At 35.9% G+C, this 27,537-nt stretch overlaps 1 protein-coding gene across 3 annotated transcripts in view; it reads right to left on the bottom strand.

Annotated features, from left to right (window-relative positions):
• exoc4 (exocyst complex component 4) overlaps window positions 1-27,537 on the bottom strand; it is a 537,075-nt gene that overhangs the window by 183,216 nt on the left and 326,322 nt on the right. The window lies entirely within an intron of this gene.

The following is a 27,537-nucleotide window of genomic DNA, read 5'->3' as shown; positions in this document are numbered from 1 at the left end:
GGACAGGACAGGACAGACAGACAGACAGACAGACAGACAGACAGACAGATAGATAGATAGATAGATAGATAGATAGATAGATAGATAGATAGATAGATAGATAGATAGATAGATAGATAGATAGATAGATAATTTATACATATACACTATGTTCTGAACAAACACAGTCATAGTGAGGCATTATGTAGAAATATTGCTGTTGGTATAAAGGAGCCCCAGTAGTGTTTCTTCACAAATGTACTTTGGCTGAAAAATTCATTGGCCGAAAGTACTCAGTGTTAGTGTGTAATGGAGAAGATGTGCTGCATTTTTCAAAATGACACTCAGTTTTGTTTTAATTCTCTCCTTTGCTACAACCTCCAGGGGGGCCAGAGAGTATTCCATAACTGAGCCTGCCCTTTTAATGAGTTTGTTAATTTGGTGGGCCCTTTCTTATATTGTTCCTATGTGTTCTCACACCAGTCTATCCTGTCATTAATATGGTACTTTCAAGTACTTGTACAAGTGCACCACTTCTAGATTCATTCCCTGAATAGTGACCAGACATAGAGGCTCCTTGGTACAGAAGAAGTCTATAACCAGTTCCTTGGTTTTTGTGATGTTAAAATGCAGACAATTCTCCACTTCTCCACCTGACTCCTACACTGTCTCATCCTCTTTATCAATACACCCATAAGGGCGGAATCATCTGAGAATTTCGGCAAGTGACATGACCTAGCGTTATCTTTATAGATTGAGGTGTACAGAGTGAAGAGAAAAGGAGACAAGAGTGTTCCTTGTGGTGCTCCGGTGTTGCTCACATTCATATCAGAAACACAGTCCTTAAGTCTCACGTCTGCCCAACAGATAGTCCATTACCCAGGACACCATAGACTCATCCACAGGCTCATCCATCTACATATCTCTGGGCTTACTCGTTAAAAGGGGTGGCTGGATGGAACTGAAGGCATGGGAGAAATAACAAAAATAATAATCCGTATCCAACAGGCAAATTGCAGTGGGTCCAGTTTGTCTACCACAACAGCATTTATAAAGTACAGGACCAGAATGAAGTATACAATGCATTGAAGTACCAAAGAAAGCCAGATGAACTCTCATAATTTCTTTACTGTATGCTACACTGAATGAACTGTAGAGAATTCTAGTGCAGCCCCTTCATGTTTCAAAAACTACTAAAACTAATTAAACAAATTTACATACAAACACACAATTCTCTTTAGGAATGGAAGCTAACAGTCTTCATTAATTGATCTACTGTAGATAAAGAATTTCTGACTTCTCTTTTGCTCCTTACAAATTCTATGAGGCTAGAAAGAATCAGTATTTCACTAAAGCAACACAACTCTTTGATAAATGTAAATTTATGCTTAAGGTTTAAATGCAAGTTCTCTTCAGCTGGGGACAATGAGCCCCATCTTAATGAGGATATATGGCTTCCTCTGGAAAGCATTACGGAAAGAGGCCTTATTTTTGGTTTGTATTATAGACTGCCCAGGGCAAAGAATAATTTATTTTTGGTAATATTACAAAGGCAAGTTTAAAGGGAGATATTACTGTCATGGGAGACTACTTACCCGAATATTAACTGGGATAAACTTGCAAATAACGGAGCATAAGAACAGCAGCTTTTAGAAGTAATCAGTGACTGTTTTTTTTTATAGAGTATATTAAAAAACCAATGCAGGGAGAAGCCTGACTAAATTTATTTTTTTGTTACAATCAGTACTGAATTGAGGGTATAGAGGTGATTGAACCACTAGGGTCAAGTGACCATAATATAATACAGTTCTCAATGCTTTGGAAGAGTGAAGCTGCTAAGACTAAAACTGTTGAGTTTAACTTTGGTAGAGCAAAATTCGAGCAGATGCGGTAAAGTCTAAAAAGGATAGACCGGGATAAGCTTTTAAGTTCGGCTGAGGTGCAGTGGAACAGGTTAAAAAAAGTTTTACGTATAATGCAGGACAGGTACATACCTACAATTTGGAATTAATAGGAAATTTAAAAACTCCACAGTGGGTTAATAAAGAATTGAAAAAGAAGCTGTCAAGGAGAAAACTGCTGTATAAGGTGTATGAGACCAATAACTCCTATGTGAATCATAGAGAGTATGAAAACATGAAGGCAAACTTTAAGAAGAATATCAGGGAGGCTAAAAGGCAGTGAGAGAGAAATACAGTGCATCCGGAAAGTATTCACAGCACATCACTTTTTCCACATTTTGTTATGTTACAGCCTTATTCCAAAATGGATTAAATTCATTTTTTTCCTCAGAATGCTACACACAACACCCCATAATGGCAACATGAAAAAAATTTACTTGAAATTTTTGCAGATTTATTAAAAATAAAAAAATTGGGAAAACACATGTACATAAGTATTCACAGCATTTGCCATGAAGCTCAAAGTTGAGCTCAGGTGCATCCTGTTTCCCTGATCATCTTTGAGATGTTTCTGCAGCTTAATTGGAGTCCACCTGTGGTAAATTTAGTTGATTGGACATGATTTGGAAAGGCACACACCTGTCTATAAGGTCCCACAGTTGACAGTTCATGTCAGAGCACAAACCAAGCATGAAGTCAAAGGAATTGTCTGTAGACCTTCAAGACAGGATTGTCTCGAGGCACAAATCTGGGGAAGGTTACAGAAAAATTTCTGCTTCTTTGAAGGTCCCAATGAGCACAGTGGCCTCCATCATTCGTAAGTGGAAGAAGTTCGAAACCACCAGGACTCTTCCTAGAGCTGGCCGGCCATCTAAACTGAGTGATCGGGGAGAAGGGCCTTAGTCAGGGAGGTGACCAAGAACCCAATGGTCACTCTGTCAGAATTCCAGAGGTCCTCTGTGGAGAGAGGAGAACCTTCCAGAAGGACAACCATCTCTGCAGCAATCCACCAATCAGGCCTGTATGGTAGAGTGGCCAGACGGAAGCCACTCCTTAGTAAAATGCACATGGCAACCCGCCTGGAGTTTGCCAAAAGGCACCTGAAGGACTCTCAGACCATGAGAAACAAAATTCTCTGGTCTGATGAGACAAAGATTGAACTCTTTGGTGTGAATGCCAGGCGTCACGTTTGGAGGAAACCAGGCACCGCTCATCACCAGGCCAATACCATCCCTACAGTGAAGCATGGTGGTGGCAGCATCATGCTGTGGGGATGTTTTTCAGTGGCAGGAACTTGGAGACTTGTCAGGATAAAGGGAAAGATGACTGCAGCAATATACAGAGACATCCTGGATGAACACCTGCTCCAGAGCACTCTTGACCTCAGACTGGAGCGACCATAAGCACACAACCAAGATATCAGAGGAGTGGCTTCAGAACAACTCTGTGAATGTCCTCGAGTGGCTCAGCCAGAGCCCAGACTTGAATCCGATTGAACATCTCTGGAGAGATCTTAAAATGGCTGTGCACCGACCCTTCCCATCTAACTTGATGGAGCTTGAGAGATACTGCAAAGAGGAATGGGCGAAACTGGTCAAGGATAGGTGTGCTAAGCTTGTGGCATCATATTCAAAAAGACTTGAGGCTGTAATTGCTGCCAAAGGTGCATCGACAAAGTATTGAGCAATGGCTGTGAATACTTATGTACATGTGATTTCTCAGTTTTTTTATTTTTAATAAATTTGCTAAAACCTTAAGTAAACTTTTTTCACGTTGTGCTTATGGGATGTTGTATGTAGAATGCTGAGGAAAAATATGAATTTTATCCATTTTGGAATAAGGCTGTAACATAACAAAATGTGGAAAAAGTGATGCACTGTGAATACTTTCCGGATGCACTGTAGAGCAGATAAGGTGAAAGATGGCCCAAAGAGATTCTTTCAGTATTTTAGTAGTAAATAGACAGCCAAGAAGGAGGTGAAGTGCATCAGGAAAATTAAAAGGGAATTAAAAAGTAAAGACGGTGAAATAGCAGATGCTCCAAACTCACATTTTTCTGAGGTCTTCACGTGTGAGGGAGTGGATAACCTCCCACCAATAAAAGTGACTACTAACAAGGTACTGAGGGATTTGGAAATTGTAAAGGAAGAAGTACTGTTGAAATCAAACAAATGTCCAGTATTCTCCAGATAATATTTACCCTCAAGTTCTTAAGGAGGTTAGCAAGTACATACAGGATGAGTCAAAACTATGTTAAATTTGAATGACAGAAGCAATTTATTCACAAAACATACTTCATATATGCAAGATGATTTATAGGAATGTCTCAACCTGTTCGCTATCATGTTCAACACATGTACCATATGTGGCACATAAATTGTCCACAAAAATTGAATATAAGTATGTACATAGTAGTACCATTAGTGTTAACATAATTTTGACTCACCATTCATATAAACCCTTGACACATATTGTTGGCAAGTCACTGTGCACTGGGAAAATTCTGAAGGACTGGAAAATGGCAAATAATGGCAAATTAATAATAAAAAAGGTGACCTGTCAGATTTAAGCAACTCCAGGCCAGTAAGTTTAGCATGCATCACAGGTAAGTTAATAGAAGGAATTATTACAGATAGGATTGAGCAACCCTTGGCAAGAATAGGACTTTTACTGAACAGTCAGCATGGGTTCAGAAGAGGGAGGTCATGTTTTACCAACAAGCTGGAATTCTATGAAGAAAGCAATAAAAGCATATAATCAAAGTGACACATATGATATTATTTACCTTGAGTTTCAGAAAGCATTTGAGAAGTTGTGTATCAAACTAAAAGAAGTGGGAGTTCAGGGTGTGGTGTGCAAGATTAGGAAGCAGGGGGTTATGGTGCGAGGAACCCTATCAGAATTGGCTGATGTTAAAAGCGGTCAGTGCTAGGGCAACTGTTATGTTTAATATATTGTGACGTGTGAGTCCCTGTCTTGCATCCCAAAACATGAGTCTCAGTACTTTAGCAAAACCAACTTTATTTAGCTTGAAACAGGAACAGCATGGCTATTTATTGTAGCGGGATCTACCACTCTCCTATACACAGACACAGCAATCAGGCAAGGTTGTGGCCAAGTTGTTCTGTTCCCTGCAGTTATAATGTTCCTTGCATCACCCATCGACAGCAGGTGCTTATAGCGTGACCGCCATCTTTTTGGATTTGGTTTTGCAGCGAACTGCCACAGCAATGGCAACCCACTGTTGCCCCGACAACCGACAGGCTATCTTCCATAGATGTGGCGATCGCACTGTGGAACGCTCTTTAACATGTTGTCCCGCTGGGGGGAGTCTCAAAAGAGTTTAGAAACCTTACAATATAAAAATAATTTGGATGGGAATATAAGTAAAAAGCTGGTTAAATTTGCAGATGATACCAAGCTAGCTGGATTGGCAGATAATCAAGAATCTGTTGAATCATTACAGAGGGACTTCGGCAGATCTGAGGCAGATGAAATGTAATGTCAATAAATGTAAAGTATATGTAGGAAGTAAAAATGTTTGGTTTGAAAACACAATGAAAGGTCCAAAAGTCGAAGTACTCCTTATGAGAAGGATTTAGGAGTCATAGTAGATTTGACAGTATCAACTGCTGAACAACATTCAGAAGCCATTAAGAAGGCTAACAGAATGTTAGGTTATATAGTGTGGAGTACAAGTCCAAGGAGGTTCTGCTCAAGCCTTATAACACATTGGCAAAGCTTCATCTGGTGTACCATGTACAGTTTTTGTCTTCAGGTTTCATAAAGGACATAGAAGCACTAGAAAAAGCCCAGAAAACAGCGAATAGGCTTATTTCAGGGATACAGGGGATGAATTATGAGGGAAGATTAAAAGAGCTGAGCCTTTTCAGTTAAAGCAAAAGAAGATTACCAGGTGACATGATTGAAGTTGAAGCACTTTGAGCTACATTTTTTTGTATGAATATGTGCTATATAAATACATGTTGATTGATTGATTGATTGAAGTGTTTAAAATTACAAAGGGAATTATTACAGTGGATCGAGACTGTTATTTTAAAATGAGTTCATCAAGAACACAGGGTCACAACTGAAATCTTGTTAAGTGTAATTTTTGCAAAAACTTTAGTAAGTTTTTTTTTTTTTACACTGAGAACCATAGAAACATGGAATAACGTACCCAGTAGTGTGGTAGACAGTAGGCCTTTAGGGACCTTCAAAACTCGACTTGATGTTATTTTAGAAGAATTAAGTAGATAGGAATGACAAGCTTTGTTGGGCTGAATGGCCTGTTCTCATCTAGAGTGTTCTGATGTTTAAGCCCTGGTACCCATGTATCCCCTACACCTGTTGTTCATTTAAACCAACTTACCAATTAAAAGAAAATTATTGCAAAATCTGAACATTAAGACCTCTTTGAGAATCAGTTACTCAATAACTGCACTTTAGCATCTTTCCTAATAATTCAGTCTATAACACAAAGCCACATATTTCCTTTTCAATGAAGTATCTAGTGATGTATCATATATTTCAAAAATAACTGTGCATCACTTGAGTAGATGTCCTGCTCATCTCTCCTGCACTAAGCTGTTAGCCATCTTCTAGATATGTATTAAAAGGTCCCTGAAGCAAAAAACACCTAGGTGCTGAAGGTGAAAACAGCATTTTTAAGGAAGTTACAGCGTGCCAAATCACCTGCAACTTTTGTAATGCTAACCACAGCAAGTACCACATTTTTCTTCCTAGCACAAGCTGTGTCAGCTTTAGCTTTTAACGTTAAACTCCCAGTAATGCTCACATTTTCATTCCAGTGCTTGTTGCAGGCTTGGTTTCTTTCTGTTCACATCTCTGCTATCACAGACAGCTTTTTAAAAAATTGTATTTTCAGGCACTAAAACTCATTTTCTTTATATAACTCTGACTAGCTGGATTTACAGCTATGAAAAAATAACAAAGTGTATTTTATAACTATAAATCTTTGTGATATTTCTGTCAATACAGTAAATAAACAATGACAGCTATACAAATGACAAGCAACTTTATGGAAATTCCATTTGTGAAACAAATTTGTATTTGTAATAGCTTTTTAATGACACAACTAAAGAGGAGAAATAACAGAGTATTGTAGAAGCTCTATTCATCTGGACATACATTGTTTGCTTAACACTTAGTTCACATGCAGGCTGCTATTTAAGTGAAACAGAACAACAATAAGAATCTACATGTTCAATATACTGTAGTCTAACGACAGGTATGCAGTTTATAATGAAATTGTAATGCAGTGACAGAAGAAGTGTGTTAAAGTTACTGTGAGATAGAAGTTTTTACTCAAAACTCAGAAAAATCAATTATAGAAAGTTATGTAACATAACAGTAAAAATAAAAGTGCTTCTGAAATATTTTGTTCAAAGCAACGTTTACTAACAATACAGTCAATTAAAATGACAGAGTATAAAATGAGTACATTGTGAAGGTGCACTTGGTTGACAAAAATTTTCCAAGTGTAAGGACAACTGACAGTCCAATGACAAATACGTAGAGGAGTGACAGACCCATTCTGGTAGGAAGACAACATTTAGCTACTCCATTGTGAGAAGACGCAAATCATTACTTGCCTGTTTGAGTCTTTTTATTAGAGGCTAGAAAAAGTTAATGGAAGGCTGGCATGAGACAACAAGTCATCATAGCGAACAGACTGCAGAACAGAGCCCCTGCCTTTGAAAGTCAGGACAAAACTGCTCATTCAAAGAGCTGAGCAGCAATGAGTGGTATTAATTGCTTTTCCCTACCTACTACAGGTAACTTCCTGACTTGCTGAAGTGAAGTGAAGTGATGTTGCTGCCTAAAAGACAAAGCACTTTATGGGCTACTGAAGGCTTAGAGATGAAAAGGCATCTGGATCCACAGCAAAGAATTAAAGCCAGATGGGGTTAAGCATAGAACTGATTCCAGGAATTGGCAAGAATTAAAGCTGAGAAGAGTTGTAAAAGCATATCTAGGGTGATGAGTGGGAGAAGACAGTATCACAAGAGACTGGGCGGGGTGGGAACTGAGAAAAGGGAGTGCTTTGTGGCATTTGGAACTAAGCAGAAATAAGCTTAAGTCCCATCTTTAACCTGTTGTGTATTACATATGTTCTCGCTTACTGATCAAAATAAAAGGATGTCTTTTGATATTCTGACCTCCTTAACATTACAATAGGGGAAAATGTAATGCTGCCACCCTGTCTTTTTACATCTATAGCATCATCAGTTCCATTGGGATTTATTTTTATATTTGCAAAATAAACAACACTAAAATACACTAACACTTTTCTCTGAAAAAGACTCCAGAAATGTTTCAAATTCATGGTAACATGAAGCATGTTTTCATTAGTAGCAAATAACCTTAAGTGGCAAAATAAAATGGCAATGACAATCAAACAATATAAAACTAGGCAATCGCTTAGAAAAAAAATATTATCAAAGACAACAACAAAGTTGTGCAAGAGGAAACGTATCATTTTCCAAGCTTACATTCAGTAAATATTTAACTATTGTGCTGTGATGCTTTCTCCCTAATTCTTACCCTAACCTTTTCTAATAATGTATACCACTTGTAGTAGCCAAGAATTTGCAAATGCTGTGTAGCCACTTTAAAGACATTTTTGTTTAATTACTGGTATTTTTAAAAGGCTCCTCATACAGTATCAAGGATAAATCTCAGTGTGTTGTGTGCCATCAATTTAGAAGGTTTATCTATACTAATAAAAGGCAAAGCCCTCACTGACTGACTCATCACTAATTCTCCAAGTTCCCGTGTAGGTAGAAGGCTGAAATTTGGCAGGCTAATTCCTTACAGCTTACTTACAAAAGTTGGGCAGGTTTCATTTCAAAATTCTACGCGTAATGGTCATAACTGGAAGCTATTTTTCTCCATATACTGTAATGGAGTTGAGCTGGATGGCCGTGGGGGGCGGAGTTTCGTGTGACGTCATCACGCCTCCCACGTAATCACATGAACTGACTATCAACGCAGTACGTAGAAAACGAGGAAGAGCTCAAAAAAGCACTAAAGAAAACATGCATTATATAATTGAGAAGGCAGCGAAACAATAAGAAGCAAACGACTGACATATACAACCATATTCATGAGTGCTGCTACTTCGGAAACAAAGCACGGTGTAAACCTAAAGTTTAAATTAAGTTCATAGACAGGCTGCCGCTGGTGTTTGTAATTTAGTGCCTGCCCATATAAGGCCATCCGTCAGTGGCAATCCAATAGAAACACTGCCGCTAAATATTCACGGGTGAAGGACTGTGCTTATGCAGAGGAAGATGAGATGGTCAGGGTGGTGTTTGGCACAAACTCAGCGAAACTGCGAAAGAAACTTTTAAGTGCCGGGTCTTAGCTGACATTACATACAGCCGTGGACATCACACGAGATGGCACCAGCACAGCTGGGAACCTTCGATACAAGAACACCAAGCGGCTCACGTGAACTGACGCAGTGCACAGACAAAAAGCAACAGTTCCAAAGAGTGCTGAACAAAAACCGAATTACACATTGAGAAGGCAGCAAAAAATATGAAGCGTCTGATACATACAAGCATATTCATAAGTGCAGCTACTGCGGAAACAAAGCACACAGTGGAAAAAGTGAATGTCCCGCTAAAGGAAGACAGTGTAAAAAAACCCGTGCATGCAGTGTGTCACATCTCAGATAAAGAGGAAGACGAGCTGTTTATTGATGCAGTAAGAAACAAATCAATGAATGAAACCTCTTATCTTTACAACGATTGACAAACACGGAATGTAACTTGAACACAACACATCGTACAAATACGACCCTGATTGAAACAAATAATGATAATCAAATCCTTGATGACAGCAACACTCAATAACACTCACAAAACAATTACTGTATATTGACAATCATGTTACGTTATTTTTAAAATGTTCCCTTTTCTTTTTCATAACTTCTTTAACACACTACTTCTCCGCTACGAATATATATATATATATATGCCCCAATCTACTTACTCTCAAACAAACAAGGCACACGCCGTGGCGCAATTGTAGAGGCTTCGCCTCTAGCGCCGACATCCGAGGTTCAATTCCCAAGAGGGGATGTACTGAGTATGTACATGCGTTTCCCGATTCATTTTAACCTCGCATGTCCTTGGTTTGGGACAGATGAAAAAATATGCGGTTAACGCAGAATCTTGTTAAGTTATTTTTAAAATCTTTCCTTTTCTTAGCACAAGCATAGCTGAGAAGCTTCAATGCATGTACTCCATAACAAAAAACAACGCATTTAATCACACTTTCAATTCCAAGCAAAGGGGAACTTTTGTCAATGCATGATTTCCTGGTACATCGATTACACTGATGCACACATCACAGCTACAAAAATGTTAAGAGTCGGAATAAAGCGCGTTCCCACGACTGATCGGAGGAAAATTTCGTTTCAAAAAACTACCCGAGCGAAGCCTTGATAAAAGCATGGTTTTGTGCACACTGAAAAGCAAGCAAAATTAGATGCATTACAGAAAGCGGACTTTGTGGCTCTTACTGGGGATCATTGGACTTCCGTGACCGTTAGTAATTCTAATTACATCTAATTACAAAATGTTCAATGATCAAACTGTTTTAGCCTAATGTACAAAATAATTTTGGCTGAGGTTACTCAGAGTTTAAAGATTAAGTTGGTCAAATTACCTTTTATGTTTCTGACTTATTTTTTTAAGAAGAAAAACTGCACTTTATGTTGAAATTTTGGTTATTATTATTTAAAGGCAATACCATTCTGAAAATGTACTTAAAGTACTTAAACTACCACTTTATTTTTAAGTCTGCCCAATTTTAACCAAGGATGATATTTTTGTTTCTGTTTTAAATTCAAATGCAGTTTAAAAGCATTTTTTTTTTCAGAATTTAAAAGAGCTTGAGTTTACAATATTCATGTCCATGTCTATTATTTGATTCTGTCGCCCACTAAAACCCTTTCAAATTAAAAAAAAAAATTTGCGATTTGGGGCAAATTTACGTGTGCGATTACATACGATTAATCAAGATTAATTATTACACATCCTCTAATTAATTGGATTGATTTTTTTAATCGAGTCCCACCCCTAATATATATATGTAGATTTGTATATATATATGTATATATATGTAGATATGTACATGTGTATATATATGTATATATGTGTGTGTGTGTATATACAGTATGTATATATATTTATATGTATATGTATATATATATGTATGTGTGTATGTATATATATTTATATATATATATGTATATATATATGATGTGTATATATATGTTTATATATGTGTGTGTGTGTCGGTGTGTATATATGACAATGACAAAACAATTACATTGTCAATCATGTTACGTTATTATTAAAATGTTTCCTTTTCTTTTACTTCTCGCTGCCAAACGCTGGTATTTTGCTATATATATATATATATATATATATATATATATATATATATATATATATATATATATATATAGATAGATAGATAGATAGATAGATAGATAGATAGATATGACAACAACACTCATATCAATGACAAAACAATTACATTAACAATCATCTTACGTTATTTTTAAAATATTTCCTTTTCTTTTTCATAACTTCTTTAACACACTACTTCTCCGCTGCGAAGCGCGGGTATTTTGCTAGTGTTATTATAAAATTGTTAATGCAAGTTTATAACCTGCAATATACTATTGTATTGGGATGTCAGGCTATGGCTCACTGTAGCCATACCTTCTCCTTAATCATTCTTAGAAAGTGGACTGTTGGGTAGATATTACTGATGTTCTTATATCTGGATTGTGACCTTTGATTGCATTTTTCTATACTTGCTCTTTCATTTTTTTACACTTTTTCTTCCAGTTAGTTAAGGATCACACTCTTCACACTCAATGGGAAAATGTACACTAGGCTACCTGAGCAGAGTCAGAACTCAAATCCAGGAGAAGCAGGGCACATACAAGCCAAGTGATTCAATCATGAAATGAACAGCTATTATTATTCAGGAATTCCGCATTAATTCTGCTTTTTAAATAAAAATACACAAACTAACAGATTAAGAAATAGAAATAGTTCATCTATTGTTGTTACAGTATGATTTCAGTGGCAGGTGGGACTTCAGTCCACAAAAAATGGTTTAAATATATACAGGTATTTAATGTACATTTCAATACATCCCAATAGTTTATAACAAAAGTGAAGAAAATCAGCTCTAACATTTCTAGAAACAATCACTCAATATAAGATAAAAATATTACACTGAAATCTTTCATTGATTAATCATTCATCAGAACTAACATACAGAAAATTGAACTGGGTCTCCTAGTAAATCAAACATAAGAAGATCACACAGATGCATTTTTAGGCTAGACATTTCGATACAAATGATGATGAAATTTCATAGCTTAATATATACCATTTTTGAGGAGCAAAATATGCAGTTAATGAACTATCAGATTTGAAATTGAAATGGAAAGAGACCATTTCCATCAACAACAATCAATGAACCATATGACCCTTGGGGAGAGCTATGCACGAAGAGGGATTATTTGCAAATATAATTTGACTACCTTCTGTCTTTTTTTTTTTGCTACAGTGAAACTTCCTAAGGGTGAAAATAAGTATCATAAACATATGCTTTTAATTTATTAATCAATAACTCCTTGTCATTTATTATTTTACATTGTAAATTAACATCAGTCTCTAGTGGTTGATTTGAATAGTGCAAAATAACTGCTGTAATAAAGATATATTTCTTAAGTGATCAGCCAAACAAGGGATGTGGCTTCTAGATCAAATTCTTAGCCACTACAACATGGCTTCCCCACTAGTGACTACTCAATTGGACAACTGGCAATAAACCCAAAGAACTAAATTTTGTGTAGGTGAAAAATATTTAAATGGGTTATATTTGAAAACATTTAAGTGTTTTTTTTAACAAATTATTAGTATAAGCTTTATATCTTCAGTTTCAGAAACAATAAAATCTACATTCAAATCAGCTTAATTCAGTTGAGGGTTATGGTAACATTTGGCACTTAAATACAGGTCTTTAGATGAAAGCTCTTGTGAATTAAGTTATTAATACTATATTGAATATGCTATAACACTTTTAGGAAAATGATAATCATAAAACATCAACAGCACCAGTATTTTCAATAATATAAAACAGGGGCTGATTAAACTGTGGGTATTTGTTAACAGACAATAGCGTTTGACAGAAGAAATGATTTATTTAGATGGATTCTGAATTGCATCAAGAACTTACAGAACAAAACACCCAAATACAGCATTCGAAACTATAGTATAACACCAGACTCAAATCCTCAATAAAGGACTTATGTCCTGTATCAGGAAGTGACTGTTCATAAAATAAATGAACAAGCCTTAAAAACGGAAACAAAAATGGAAACATGGATTGTAAGACAAACAAAAAACCAAAGGATGATGACATTCTAACAATGTTCTGTTCTAGTAACCAGTTTAGGATGGTGGGCTGGCTAACAGCATTTTGTAAATGCACTGGGTTATTTATGTGAAAAGCTTCAGCTTTTCCTGCTGGGGCATTTCAAAACAAACAGCATCCCCTTAAGTCACAGACAATTGAATTTTATTAAGAATGACTGCTGATGATTACTGTAGACAGCATCTAATTATTTGTCATTAGAAAACAGATGTTGAAGCCTTAGGCCTATAATCTAATTGTCTTCAGAATATTCCCGTCATTTCAATAAAAAATACACTGAAAAATATATAAAAGCATGCCCTGGTTACTTAATTAATTTGTAATTTTGTTACAATGTTAATCTTATCCAATGACCTCCCCATTATAAAAACAACTTTGGGTAAAGCAAAGGATTTAATTTGAATCATTCTTAAAAAAAAGTCTTTTTAACATTTTGACAGTATTGTGTATAGGCATAAGGACTCAGGTGTTTCTGAGAAAGAAGAGTCAACCTCATCCACTCTTACTGCCCTGTTAACATTCAATTGCATAGGCCATTTACATGAGCATGGATTCCCAGAGGTTCCTAGAAATACTGCAGTAGATTGTATCCTTCAACAAAAGGGTTTATAAATGAAAGACAAAGCAAAAAAACATGACAGCTGCCAAACAAGTCTCAAAATACAAAAATGAATAATGAAGAATTTAGTCATTGTAAGTATATAATGAAAGTGAACACTAAAAAACAAACTGATATACAAAAATTGAAATGAGATGCAGTGTTTCATAAAGGTGTGCCTGGGCTTATTAGTGATCATAATCATGAATACCATTAGGAGGATGGGGCTCAACACTTTGTGCTTAAATCCGTGCAGGGCATCTGCAGGTTACCACTACAGCAATAGAAAATATTTGACAGAGGTGGGAAAACCATGGAATGGATGTTAAGTGTATATTAAACAAGGCAGAGTAGGGCAGAACTGTGGAGGAGAAGGAAACAGAAAAAGGAAATGAATGACCCAGGCAAAAAGAGTAAACAAGGCAAAGATTTGGCAAAGCCTAAATGAAATGGAGTCACATTCCTTTAGTTTATTCAGAATTGTATCTGCTGAGCATCATTCCAGATCACTCTTCAGCTACTCAGTGGAAACAAAAAATAAGACTGTGAGTATATTGAAGCTCGAGATTTAATCTGAGACTCTGAAAAAAGTCAAGAGTACAAATGAACGAATAATGATATTACATGTTCTTTGGGATAAAAGGCACTACACAAAATACTAGAAAAGTAGACTTTTCGAGAGCAAAAGGAATCCAGTAATAGAACAAGAACCTTAATTTTTTAATTTACAATAATACCACATTTGACTACATTCTGTACAGTAAATTTTAACTCGAATCTGCCTATTAAAGTTAAAAAATATTTTAATAAAGAGTCAAAAACACACAGAGAATTATTTTGAGTCATGGCATTTCTATAGTTTAGTAATTTGTTCAATCTTTCACTCAAATGTGGTACTATGCAAGGCTCTGAATGGTCTATGAACTCTGACAATGCTAAAACGTTTAATGAAAAAAGTGATCAGGTAAAGGAAAAACATTGCTATTACCTTATGTGCAAAACTTAAAATTGCTGAAATTACACAATTATCACAGACTAGCACTTTAAGATGTTTATCACTTTTAAATGTCTTAGAAGATAAAGAGAAAATACACCCAAATCAAAAGGCACTGATATTGTTTGGTTGCGATGTAGCGTCCATTTGTAGGATTGATTTGATTATGTGAAGAAAACAGTTGTTGCTGCTCAATCCATCTGAATGGTTTACTGATGTAATTAAAGTAAGCTATTTCCAAGATTAAAATTCAACATCCATGTAATAGAGTAATAATATAAAAGAGTATGGTTGCCTTCATTATCCTTAATGACTCAGTAATTACAAAAATATTTAACAGGACAAAGCCTAGTAATCATGGAGTCACTTCCTTTCCTGCTATGAAACAAACAATATGGTTGTTTTCTGAAACAAAAAAGACATATTGTTCATTGTTATTTCAGAAAGCTTCTGTTGGCATCATTGCTGTGCTGGGTTTTAACAAATGTGGATGTAAAGATTATTATAGGGAAAGCTTTTTTTTAAAGTAATTTTGGAAGCTATTTATTACATATATTGTATAATGCTAAGATAGGGTTAAGAAAATCAAAGGGAAAAGTATCGTTTTCAGAGTTATTTAGCAATTAAAATATTAATTTTTTTAAATAATAGCAGCAGAGGTGTTTCTGGTTCTGGTCCAGCTAGTACTGAATGTACCAAGCAATGCTGCAGGGTCAAAACTGAGGAGCAACATGTGATGAAACATATTGCTCCCTTCAGACAATGGCCATAGATGGTCTTAAAGGTACTCATGCAAGTGTAAACAGCTGACCATTGTTTGGAGTTGCAGGAACACAAGAACCCAATTAGGGGAAACCCACACTGGTGCCTCTGGCATAATCTGACACCAGAGCATCACTAGGAACTCATTCCAAAGAAACCAGAAGTGACCCCAGAAAAGAAACCAAACTGGGGTATAAATGGCTTTTCAGCCGTAAAGCTGGTGAGCAAGTAGCTGCAAGGACAGCTATGGTCAAGCACTCAATTAGCAGGTAAAAAGGGAGTATTTTGTGTTGGTACTGAGGTGCATACATGTAAGTGAGGCATGCTGCTTGGCAAAAAGGGATTCAAGGCCTGTTAGTAAGGCCCAGAGGGGTAGCAAAACTATTGTTTTATTTGTTTTTTCTGTTATTCCTCCTTTTTGTGGCTTATTTTTATAAATAGTACTTGGACCTACTTGATACTCTTCTAGGTTGAAGGGATGGCTCAAAAGCGAACTATATCTTCCACACTATGCACGGTAAAATCTCCATAAAACAGGTCACAATAGTGGGGCCACAGGCTGTCCCAGTCACAGGACACATTGACGCAAATTTCTAATGACAATCATACTAAAGCCAATTAATCCATGTCTTTGGGATGTAAAAGCCGAGCTCACACAAACACAGGAAGAATGAGTAAAACTCCACTCAGACAGTGTCTGGGATGAGGATCAAATTCACTGTGGAACCATTAGAAAGCAGCACTAAACACTATAGCTCCCATAGAATGGGTCATCCACATAAGCTGAAGAGTGGCTTCTAGAAAGATACATTAAGACAGTGTTAAATATAAAACAGGTATGCTGAAATCTCTGGGCGTCCATGATCTGGTTGGATGCCTCACAGAGTAAGGTAAAATTGTACTAACACTTAACTAGTGCTCTTTTATGAAGACACACAACTTTTTCAAATTAAAACATTTTAGACTCTTAGTAAGCGTACATTAGAAAGCAGAGCATTTACTTGCCAGATGGAAAGTGTGACATTTTTGCTAGTAAACCCCTTCATCCTTGGAAGAGATTCAATTACAAAGCTGTTCTTCTTTTGACAGAGAAACAACAAGAGGGGAGACAAACTCTTCCCAAATTTCAAAACAACATTTGCCAAGGTAATGAGAGTGAAGTTGGCAGAAAGCACTAGGTAAAGAAAAAAATACTGAGCAATGATTACTAGCATCCTTTAATTAAAATATTTACAATTTATATATCTTTTTAATATTAAAGTGTTCAAATGTTTATTTTACATAAGATGTTGCTGCTAGATAGATATAAGAATAATGTGGGCTCTGAAGGTTTACACATTTATGCTCATATCGCACAACTAGTTTCCTCCAGGAATATGTAATCGTGTGAATGAGGAAAACAAAACATTTGTCTTCAAAAGGTACTGCAGAAAATGTGAATGCAGCTATAATTAGCAAAAAATATCGGCCATAATTTGTACCAAACAGCTCATCCACTTCTTTAAACAGAACATAATGTAATATTTTGCAGTCATTAAGCACTGTAAGAGTGACACTTTAAAGTCTGAAATTAGCCAAACAAATTTTACACTGTTTACACTTCATTTCTAAAATGTGCTTAATTTCTATAGTAGAGCAAATCAAAGAAAGATGTAAAAAATATTTAGATTGACAATTTAGAAAGCACTGAAAAAATAAACTACACAACATAATATTCTCAGGCCCACTTAATCAAGTTCAGGGTTTGCAGATAGGTTGAAGCCCATCTTGACAACAGTGAACACAAAGACAATTTTTAAATTTTTAGTTAAAAATGCAAGTCTTTGGGGAACTGCGAAGGGGTCCACACAGATTTAGTTGTAACATATAGACTTTGTGTAAATAACTTGGTGGCATAGGTTTCAAACACTGGATTTTAAATACATGAGGCACCAGCAGTACCCATTGGGATATTTTACTACTCTATCATAAATGGTTGAGTTCCACATTGATTTTATATACTGTATGCTTAGTCAGGCTAAAGCATTTGTACTTTTAAGGTATTATGAACTGCCAATTTTGATGGCAAATCTTTGTTTGTCTTAGCTTCCACAATTTCAATTTTAGATAAGTGTATCCAGGTACTTACTGAGCTATGTCACTGAAACTCGTCATGTTTGTTATGAAAATATTGCTGAAGGACAATTGTTAAGAGGTTCTGCAGGAACGAGCAATCCACAGACATGGAACATTCACATAGACAAAAAAATTAGGTTAGCTCTATGTTGTAATTTCAGCGTTGTGCTGATTCTAAAGATGGAAGTAGTCCTTCCTCTTCTCATTCATATTTCAACCAGGCTCTCTATGAGACATGACAGTCTGCCTGGCACTCAAATTCAAATGTCAAACTACTTCTATTGAAAGGTGACATAATTCTACATCTAAGAATTTGTGCTTTATGGTACCTCTATAGAAAAGTTAAGCAAAGCATTACAGCAGCATATATAATATTTGAATTGAACACCAACAGCATAATAAATCATTGCAATTTTCAAGTTGAATACTCATTACAAACAGTTACAGTCTACTTTTGTAAATATATAGCATAGTCTGTTACCAAAAATCTGACAACCTTTTAAATGTAATGATGCTAATTTTAAAATCATATGCACTGCAATTTTATGACCATGCTATATTTCTACGGTGTTAACATGTACAGCGTGGTCCGTCCCGAAATCACCCGAAAAATCCCAGACCATCGAGAAGTGTGCGAACTGACGACATGAAGATTTGTCTTCGTGCTGAACTGGAATAGTCCTCACATAAATCAAAGTCATCCAGACAATCTGGATCTGCATAATTAGATCTGGACCACCCTGTATTACAATATTAGAATACAACAATTAATATTAACTCATTAGTAACCTGACTTGTTCTCTTATTAGTTCTGTGAAATACCACATGGCAAGTGATATTGTGAATGTAGCAATAAAAATGATGAATACTGTGCTTTTAAATGAAAACCATTTTCATAGAAGAATGTATTATTTTTCTTTTGTGGAATTATCTAACTTGATTAAAATCCTACATGTAAATCAAAATGCACCTCTGTTAAATTCATTCACCTGCCTGTCCAAATACTGAATTTGCTTAATGTAGTTTTATGGCCAAAGCGGAGACAGAGTCTATTATGGCACAACTGGGTACAGTGTGTCTATAAAAGGACACACTCGACCATACTCACACATACCAGACCAATTTAATTTAAACAATAAATATAACGCACACCTGTCTAGGATACAAGAAAAACTGTAAACATGGTGAGAAAGTGCAGCTCTTATTACAACAACTTAAGATTATTTTGTTAGATAGTGGTTTTGTTACCTACCATGCCTCAATGCTGGACCCTGACCAAGTATGAGAGCATACAACAATGTACCTTTATGAATAATCAGGCAACCAGAAACTAAAACCCCTGAAACCTTCCTGGCAATGTACAAACACAGCTATGTGAAAGAACAAGAGATGACCAGGGGCCTCATGTATAAATGGTGCATATGCACAAAAATATTGCATAAGCCCGTTTCCACGCTCAAATCGCAATTTATAAAGCCACACACATTTTCATTGTAGCTAAATGCTTGGCGTATGCAAGTTCTCCACTCGGTTTTGCAAACTGGCAGCACCCAGCGTCAAAGCAGTGCTACTGTTCCAGTGTGGTTTCCTTTTCTTTTTTAGATCCACATCCCTGACGCGGCTTTATAAATACACTGAAATTAATCACATATTGTTTATTAGTTTAATGCATCTGATTGTAATTAACCTGTAACAATATAATGGTCCACAGAATGGTCAATATATTCTAAATAACGTAGCTGCTTTAGCATTGTTACCTTCACTGCACCTTCTTCTTCTTCTTTCAGCTGCTCCCGTTAAGGGTTGCCACAGCGGATCATCTTTTTCCATATTACTCTCACTGCACCACTCAGAGTATTTATATCACTCTGAGTGGGGAATCACAGATCTACAACAGCTGATTGGAAATAGAATTATCGGTATACAGCATCAAGCACACACTGCCTCAGCCATGCTGTCTATTGAACTGCTCTCATACGGCAAACGCTTCAGAGCCTTTCCTCGCGGTTCAGAGACAGTTTCATCCTAAGAACTATAAACACACTCAATCAGTCCAGCAAGTGCTCCTTGTAGAACACTTTGTATTTATAAGTACAATTACCTCACTGTAAACTTGCGATACACTTATAATATGGCACAACCTGATCCACTTTATAAAGCACATATTTACATATGATGACAATATAATTTTTAAGATGAAATGCAGCAAAATATGTTTACTATATTATACAGATAAAACTTTAACTTCATTTAAATAATCTATATTGTTAATAATTAAACATGTGAGGACACGGTGCCGCAGTGCTAGCGAGGAGCTGGTGCTCCGTTCACGGACTGTTCCTGCCTCGCACTGTATTCTTGCTGGGGCTGGCACGACACTGGAAGGTTAGATGGATAGAATAATTAAACATGTAGTACGAAGATATTTCAACGTTCCTTTAAAGTTTTGAAGAATCGGCGTTCTAAGCTTACAGATGCCTTAACGTCTATTACAGGTCTGATTGTGTGGCGATTGGGTAAGGACAGGAATTTGGGGTTAGTATGTTTGAAAGAGACAGTACTGCTGCAATAAATTATTTCATCGAAGGTCGTGCATGGCACAGCAAGCATCTTGCGTGAGGCATGAACAATCACTGTGCCACTGTGTTCCCATGTTTAATAAGATGCTTTAACTCCTATCATCATGAAAATTATACCAAGTATACATCTCAGCATTTTAATTATTCAGAGAGCTGTAATATCATGAATGTCATGGATTCTGCGTCCTGTCGGAGGAAGAGAAAGCCCGTTTATCAAATACAAAACAAAGCATTGAACGTGATACTTGAGATACTTGGGATTTGAGAAACTAGTAAATTAAACGATTTTAAGATGAAGTTTATGATGTTCTACTTTAATGACAAAATAAACTACGTGATTAAAGTGGAAACTTCGAGATTAAAGTTGACATTTTGTGCTTTTTCCTATTTTCTTTTCTCTGTACCCTAATAAGCTTTCATATGACACTCAGACGGTGGACTACGACTTGCCCTTTCATGGCAACTTTGATATCTGACAACTTCTTTTTTATTTTGGGCACTGTGCGACTTTGTGAACTTGAGCTTTCGAGTTTATCAGCCACTCTATGTCACTCAATCAACTTGCTTTGTTTTTTTATACCACTGTTTAAACCAACAAATAGTATTGTTGCCTCCACTTGGTATTTGCGGAATCTCTTCTATTTTCCCCCATGCTTTTGCCATTGACTTTTCACAGAATGCGGGTCCTAAAGTCAGAGTGGCACAACCAAAGCCAAGACTTCAATATCCTCAGGGACTTGCTGGTTTTAGGTGAGAGATAAGGTTATTATAAGATTGGCCAATGAATTGGTACAGTTGGATGTGCTCTAGGTAGTGAAAGGAAAAAATGAGATTGTGAGCATAAGCAACTGAACAAGGGAACAAAGAGCAAAAACACATCAGCAAAGGTCAAGATAAGAACTAGGAAAACAATTTTTTAACAAAAGTTAAGCATACAAGGAAGAGTGTGAAAGTAGTGAATATAATACAAAAAAGGAGAAACAGAACCATAAATATAATGTCCCTCTAGGCCTAGTTGTAAATTTCAGGGCTATCAACTCAATTAGCTCTCCTTCCTACTGCTCAGTCTTCCTCCTCAACTCCACTCCTCCCCAGACTCCAAGCTTATATGACTCAGGAGATGGAGGCTGTTCTAATTTCAGGAACACTTCCAGTGCCACTCCAGCATACCAGAAAGCACACCCACTAATTCCAGAGACCTCCTCTTACATTACATTACCCAGTTGTCTTTGCAGGTATTACAACTGTTTCATTAGTATAGGGCAGGTCCCAGCTATTATTGTAGGGTCCTATTTGTTCCCAAAGTGCGTAGTGTTTCATGCTGATCAGATGCAAGCATCCTAGCTAGGATGTGTACTGTTATGCCATTCCTCTTTTATACATGAAAGTATCAACTACAAACTCAAGATCACGAAAATTTTGAACAGAAGACGTTTTGACGTTTCCACCAGCCTCTAACCATGGTGAAATTGCCAACCTTAGTATTCATTACATAAATTGAAATATTAGTAATGAAACTACATCAAATGTTTCTAAAAGAAAAAGAAATGGTTCTGCATATCACTGAATCAAGAAACATCATCTTTAAAAATCAATTACAATAGTAGAAAAACAAAGATCAACAAGTGCTTGAATTAGTAATTAAAGGAAAATGTACAAATAAAATATTTTGATTGTAACTATACATTTTAAATAAAATATTCACTGAAATACACAAGCAAGGAAACAATCTTATAATATAATAATCTGTACTCCCATTAATATTTATAAATTTTACAAATAATTCACTAGAAATTTATCAAGTTGCATCATGTGTGAAGCAAATTTGTTTTAACTAATCAAGAGAAATGATGTATGTAAGTATTTTCATGTTTTTTTTAATTTTATTTAGTGAGCCTAGCAAAACAGATGGCTGTCATCATAAATCAAAGTTAACGTGAATTGGTCATACACAGCTATTATCCTTCTACATGGCTTTCTTAGAAGAAGAAAGATCAATCCATGAGGGAGTGTTCAGGGAATAACAAGCCATCTATCCTTCCATTTTCTTTAATCATAGAATTAAACAGATTACCCGTAAGATAAAATTCCACGTTTTGTAAAGGCACTATGTAAAATGTACATATTATTTTAGGCTACTGCCATTAATCACATAAATAAAAAATTAAGAAAAACATCAAACTTTATAAACAAGTAAACTCTGAGTTACTGAAAGCCAGAAAGGTGAAATAAATTAATTCTGTACAGAAACAATAGAGTAGAAATACATTTATATATTGTAAAAAGGAAGTAGCCAATATTTTTATATGTTCAATTAAAATTTACTGAAGAAGAATTTGCACATCCAAGAATTCCTCCCTATAGGTGAGACTATAATGACTAAAAATGTTTTATTTCCAAAAACATGAAATCAGTCAGTCAAAAACCTGGAGTTTTCTGTCACATTCTGAAGGTTAATGGTAAATTGGTGCTTTTATATATGTTATTGGCTAAAAAAGTCCTTTGGCTTTATAATCTTGAGAAGTATAATCTCTCAATATGAATTGAGATTGCTTTGTTGCTTTGTTTATCCATGCGTTTGACAGCACAAGGAAAAAAAAAATGTTTTGCTGATAACCATAAGTCCTATATAATTATTGAAAAGCACAAAACCAATTCTGGCCCATCAAACCTAAGGACTTTCTATAAATTGGAAAATACTATTAAATCTTTCTATAACACAACATTAGGGCTGCAAGTAATGATTATTTTGGTAGTCAACTAATTGTTCAATTTTTTTTTTAATCACGATTATGCACATCCTGTTCAGGGCTCCAGTGCATGTCTTACCTCATCTGCTCACGTCTGTCCACCTGTGAATGTCACCATGATGTCTCTGCAGTAACACGATTAAAATTAATACTAATCAAATTAAAATAACAACAAGTGAAACATATGAATTTGAAAATAATCAGATGTTTTATATTAGTGTGACCATCACAATAAAAAAGAAATAGATTAAACATTACAAACTAAAGTGCACATAGTCTTATGTGCTAGGCGGGCTCTCTTCTTTGAGACAATGTTCCCAGCTGCTGAGAAGAGACACTCAGAGGGAGTAGAGGTAGCAGGAATACATAAGAATGATTTTGCAGACAGAGAAAGATGTTTTAATCATCACACTCTGAAAGAAAAGTGTTGTAGTTTATCACATCATGTACTATATTATGCCAATATAAAAAAATAACGGACTAAAATATGCAACAAGGTAATTACTGCCAGCACACTGTTTCCGATGGGAGTGTTAGATCCGTGGAAATATGTTCTTTTATATTGCGGCGTTTTAATAAACCTTTATTTAAATAAGTATAAATTATAACGGCGATATCCCTCTTTTCGGCGATAGGCGGCGACAAAGTCACAGAAAAGACAGAATATACTTAGCTTGTTTAATGCGGCTTATGTTGCTATAAAACGATAGGGAAGACCAGTCAAATTTCATCTGTGAACCGCGGGGATTCGGTCGTGTAGAAATTGCTTTTTTCTGTCACAACGGAGGTGGCGTTGGAGTCTATTTCTTCCACTCCCGCAGGTCTTCAAAGCTTGGCAAGGTTCCAGCGTTCTTTTATATTGTGTCCACATGACCAAATCCCCCGGTACAATGCCAAACAAGGTAGACAAACTTAAGCTAAGCATCAGACAGTCAGATCATATAACACTTAGGCCTTTTAGGGCTGACAACAGCTGTTCTTGTCTGTCTTTATGCTTTGCCTAGCCCAGCAATTCTGAAAGCTGACACTCTGTGCTAATTCTGGCTCAGCTCTTCATGGCATGTTACACAGAAAAAGAATGAAAAATACATTTAAAGAGATCTAAAACAGATACAGTGACACAATTCTTAATATTATAACAAACTTATTATAACACACACCGGAGCCGAGTATATTCAGAAAGGTACATTTGTTGAACGCCGCAACCAGCTAGAGTCAGTTTCCAGTGCAATTTGGAATCACACAGAAACCGACTATATGCGGTGACATATATTCGGTAACGTACATTCATTGAACTCTGCAACCGGCTAAAGTTGTTTCTCAGTGCAATTTGCCAGCACGATGGAGCTGATCAGTCAATGCCATATATTTGTTGAGCAGCCAGCTCACGACCACTGCTGGCCCTGGCAGAACTGCAGCAACACTGTGTCTGGGATTCAGCCACTGCACTAGATGAGCCTGCAATCATCAGCGTTTACCCCTGTGCATTTGCATGCAGCCAGTTCAAGCGCAATTGGCTCGGTAATATACTGAATTTCATCAATGACTTCAGTTGCATATTGAACATAAAGTAATAGATTGTTGCGGTAGTTTTTTTTATAGTTTTTATAGTTCATTTGCAGTGTGTAAAATGATCAGTGTTGCAGTAATTGTGATGCTCTTTGCATGAGAAAAAATATGTGCTCCGTTAAAATTTAACATTTTCTTTGTGAATTGTGATGTTTACTTAAAAAGTGCAGCTAAAAACTATTTGGCGTCCAGGGGTGTATTAACCCCCAAGTATGTGTCGGTTTAAGGTGTAACTGTCATTGTCGAAACCTTGAAATACACATTATAGTACAACTATTAACGTTAACACGTGGCAGTAACCTTACTCGCTAAAACTTACTTAGAGATGGCGGCATCACAGCTCCAGGATGTTTGTGTTGGTAGGGCTGTGTGCGTCTTGACAAACAATAACAAATGATACTGTCCCCAGAAATTCATGTAGTGCATTGCAGTTACAAAAACCAATGTGGTTCTTTGTGACTGGAGCCTCTATTGAAGGTTCTGTTTATGACATGTTGGCGATTTTTTGTAGTCGACATCATCGATTACGTCGACTAATCTTTGCAGCCCAACATACATACAACAACATACAATGAAAATTATCTCCACCACTTAAACAGAATTGAAGGAAAAATTTCCAAAAATGAAAGACTTGTTTTCAAAACCTTCAGATTCCTCATTTGCTGTCTTTGTGACTCATGCTAAAATAATTCCTTTATAATTACTTTCCCATCATAGTACTGTTAAACAGTCTGCAATACTATCAAATTGACAAATAAAAACAGAATGCAAAAAGAGAGCATTATCTTTTCTTTTCTACAATAATAATTTCAAAGAATTTCTACAAAAAAAAGACAAACACAAAAGAACATGTCAACCTGAGGTTTTAAAACGCAGTAGTTATTACGCATAGTGATTACGCATTCAGGCCATATTCAAAAATTTGTCTGAAAAAGCCAAGTTCTTTTTCTTGGGAATACATTAAAACATGTTGGAGAGCCACAATATTCTCATTTAACTTTCCTAGGGTAAATGATGATGAAATTGTCAAAATACACAAGTACACTGACCCAAACTTAAACACTGTAAATGTGAGCAATCAAATCATTTATTCATTCGCTTGTTCTCTAACCTGTTAAGGTCATTGGAGACACACCCTGCCCTGACAGCACTGTGCTAACCCTAAAGCAATTTATGAGTGCCAAAAAAATGACATCAGAAAATGCAAAAATTATTGTTACTTATTTCCAGTTGCAAATAAAAGTATACACAGGCTAATGCTCCCCAGTTTAGGGAACACATCGTCCTCAGCAGAACTTTACATCACTGGAGCGGATCACTATATCATCACTAGATGGCAGCATTTTAGCTTTTTCAGTGTCCTGAATCAGCATAATGCTTAGCCTAATCAAAACAGGTAAAAAAAAGTTCATTCACATCTGAACATGATGGGCACTTGAAGGCAATTAGCATTTGCAATGTAACATGATGGGCTTTGAAATAACACATTCCGCCTACTGGTGCTATAAGGGAAGAAGAGACAACCTGTTCAAGGAACCTCTGAAAACTTGCAAAAAGCAACAGCACAATCTAATAATGAATGCAAGAGTAGCCACCATATGGAAGAGCAAAACTGAAGTAGGATTATTGTTTGAAAACAGATGAAAAATAAAATGCAGAATGTTGTTTCATCAACCTTTCACAAAACAATATCAACTGAAATTCTTTTATGGCCAGATGAGCTTAGCAGGCATAAAACTTTGTTATGCAATGGTCCAAAATTCTATCATGCAAGGTTTTTCTGGGCACCTATTTTGCAAAACAACTGCCACAATATTAATTCTGTAATCCCTAAATATATTGTACATTACACCACAATTAGACAAACTTTTAATCTCATTAACAGAGAATAACAATATTACAAAAAATAGACATTTTAATTAATAGAAAAATGGAAATGTAAATAAAATGAAAAGCTAAATAGAAATAAAATGGAAAGGCTCAATTTTTTCATTAATGTATTCCCACCTACTTCCAGATTACTTAACGGAGTCAATCAATTTGTATTTGTTTTCACGGTCCTTGTTTTCTTTAGTCGTGTGTGTTATTTGATCCAAAAGGTGGAATTTTATCATACAGTCTGAATATTTTTAATTGTTGAAAGTAACAGTATGCCATATAAACTGGCATTTAAATTACCAAACAAATCAATGGCAAACAAAGTCAATATCCTGAAAAGAGTAACTGGAAAAAATAAATAGCACTTTTTCCTTTTTTAAAATTTAGCATTATCTAATCTTTCACTTTTTAAATGGACTTCATATTTGTTGTGAGTTCTCATTAGTTACCAGGCAGCATGCTAAGAAGAAATCACGCAGCTGACAACATTAACAGTATAATGTAATTTTAATACTGCTATACTTTTTCAGCAAAATTTTGCCTACTGTTTATCAGGCTAAGGCTAAGCTCTATTCTGTAAGACGTTTATCTGTCATTTTAAATGGGCAGCCAAGTGTGGCAAACTTCCAATTTAACAGCAATCCATAGTTTACCAAATCTTTATTCATGAAGCATATTACATGTGCAGTGTTGCAAAACTTAATATATAAATGTTTCCTCTTATTGTGATATTTAAAACTTCAGAAGCAAGAAGAACATCAAATGGAAGTTAGTAAACTTTTTTGTTATTTCAATATAACCAAACCATTGATTTTTAAAGCTGGAAAGCTTGTGTCGAAAGAACATGTGGAATATGTGCAATTCAGGCAGTGAGTGGATGAGACTAAAAAAGAAGCTATGAATGTGGCAAAGTAGT

The sequence above is a fragment of the Polypterus senegalus genome, chromosome 8 (genome assembly GCF_016835505.1).
Source record: "Polypterus senegalus isolate Bchr_013 chromosome 8, ASM1683550v1, whole genome shotgun sequence".
Lineage (NCBI taxonomy): Eukaryota > Metazoa > Chordata > Cladistia > Polypteriformes > Polypteridae > Polypterus > Polypterus senegalus.
This window is presented reverse-complemented; position numbering and strand designations above follow the sequence as displayed.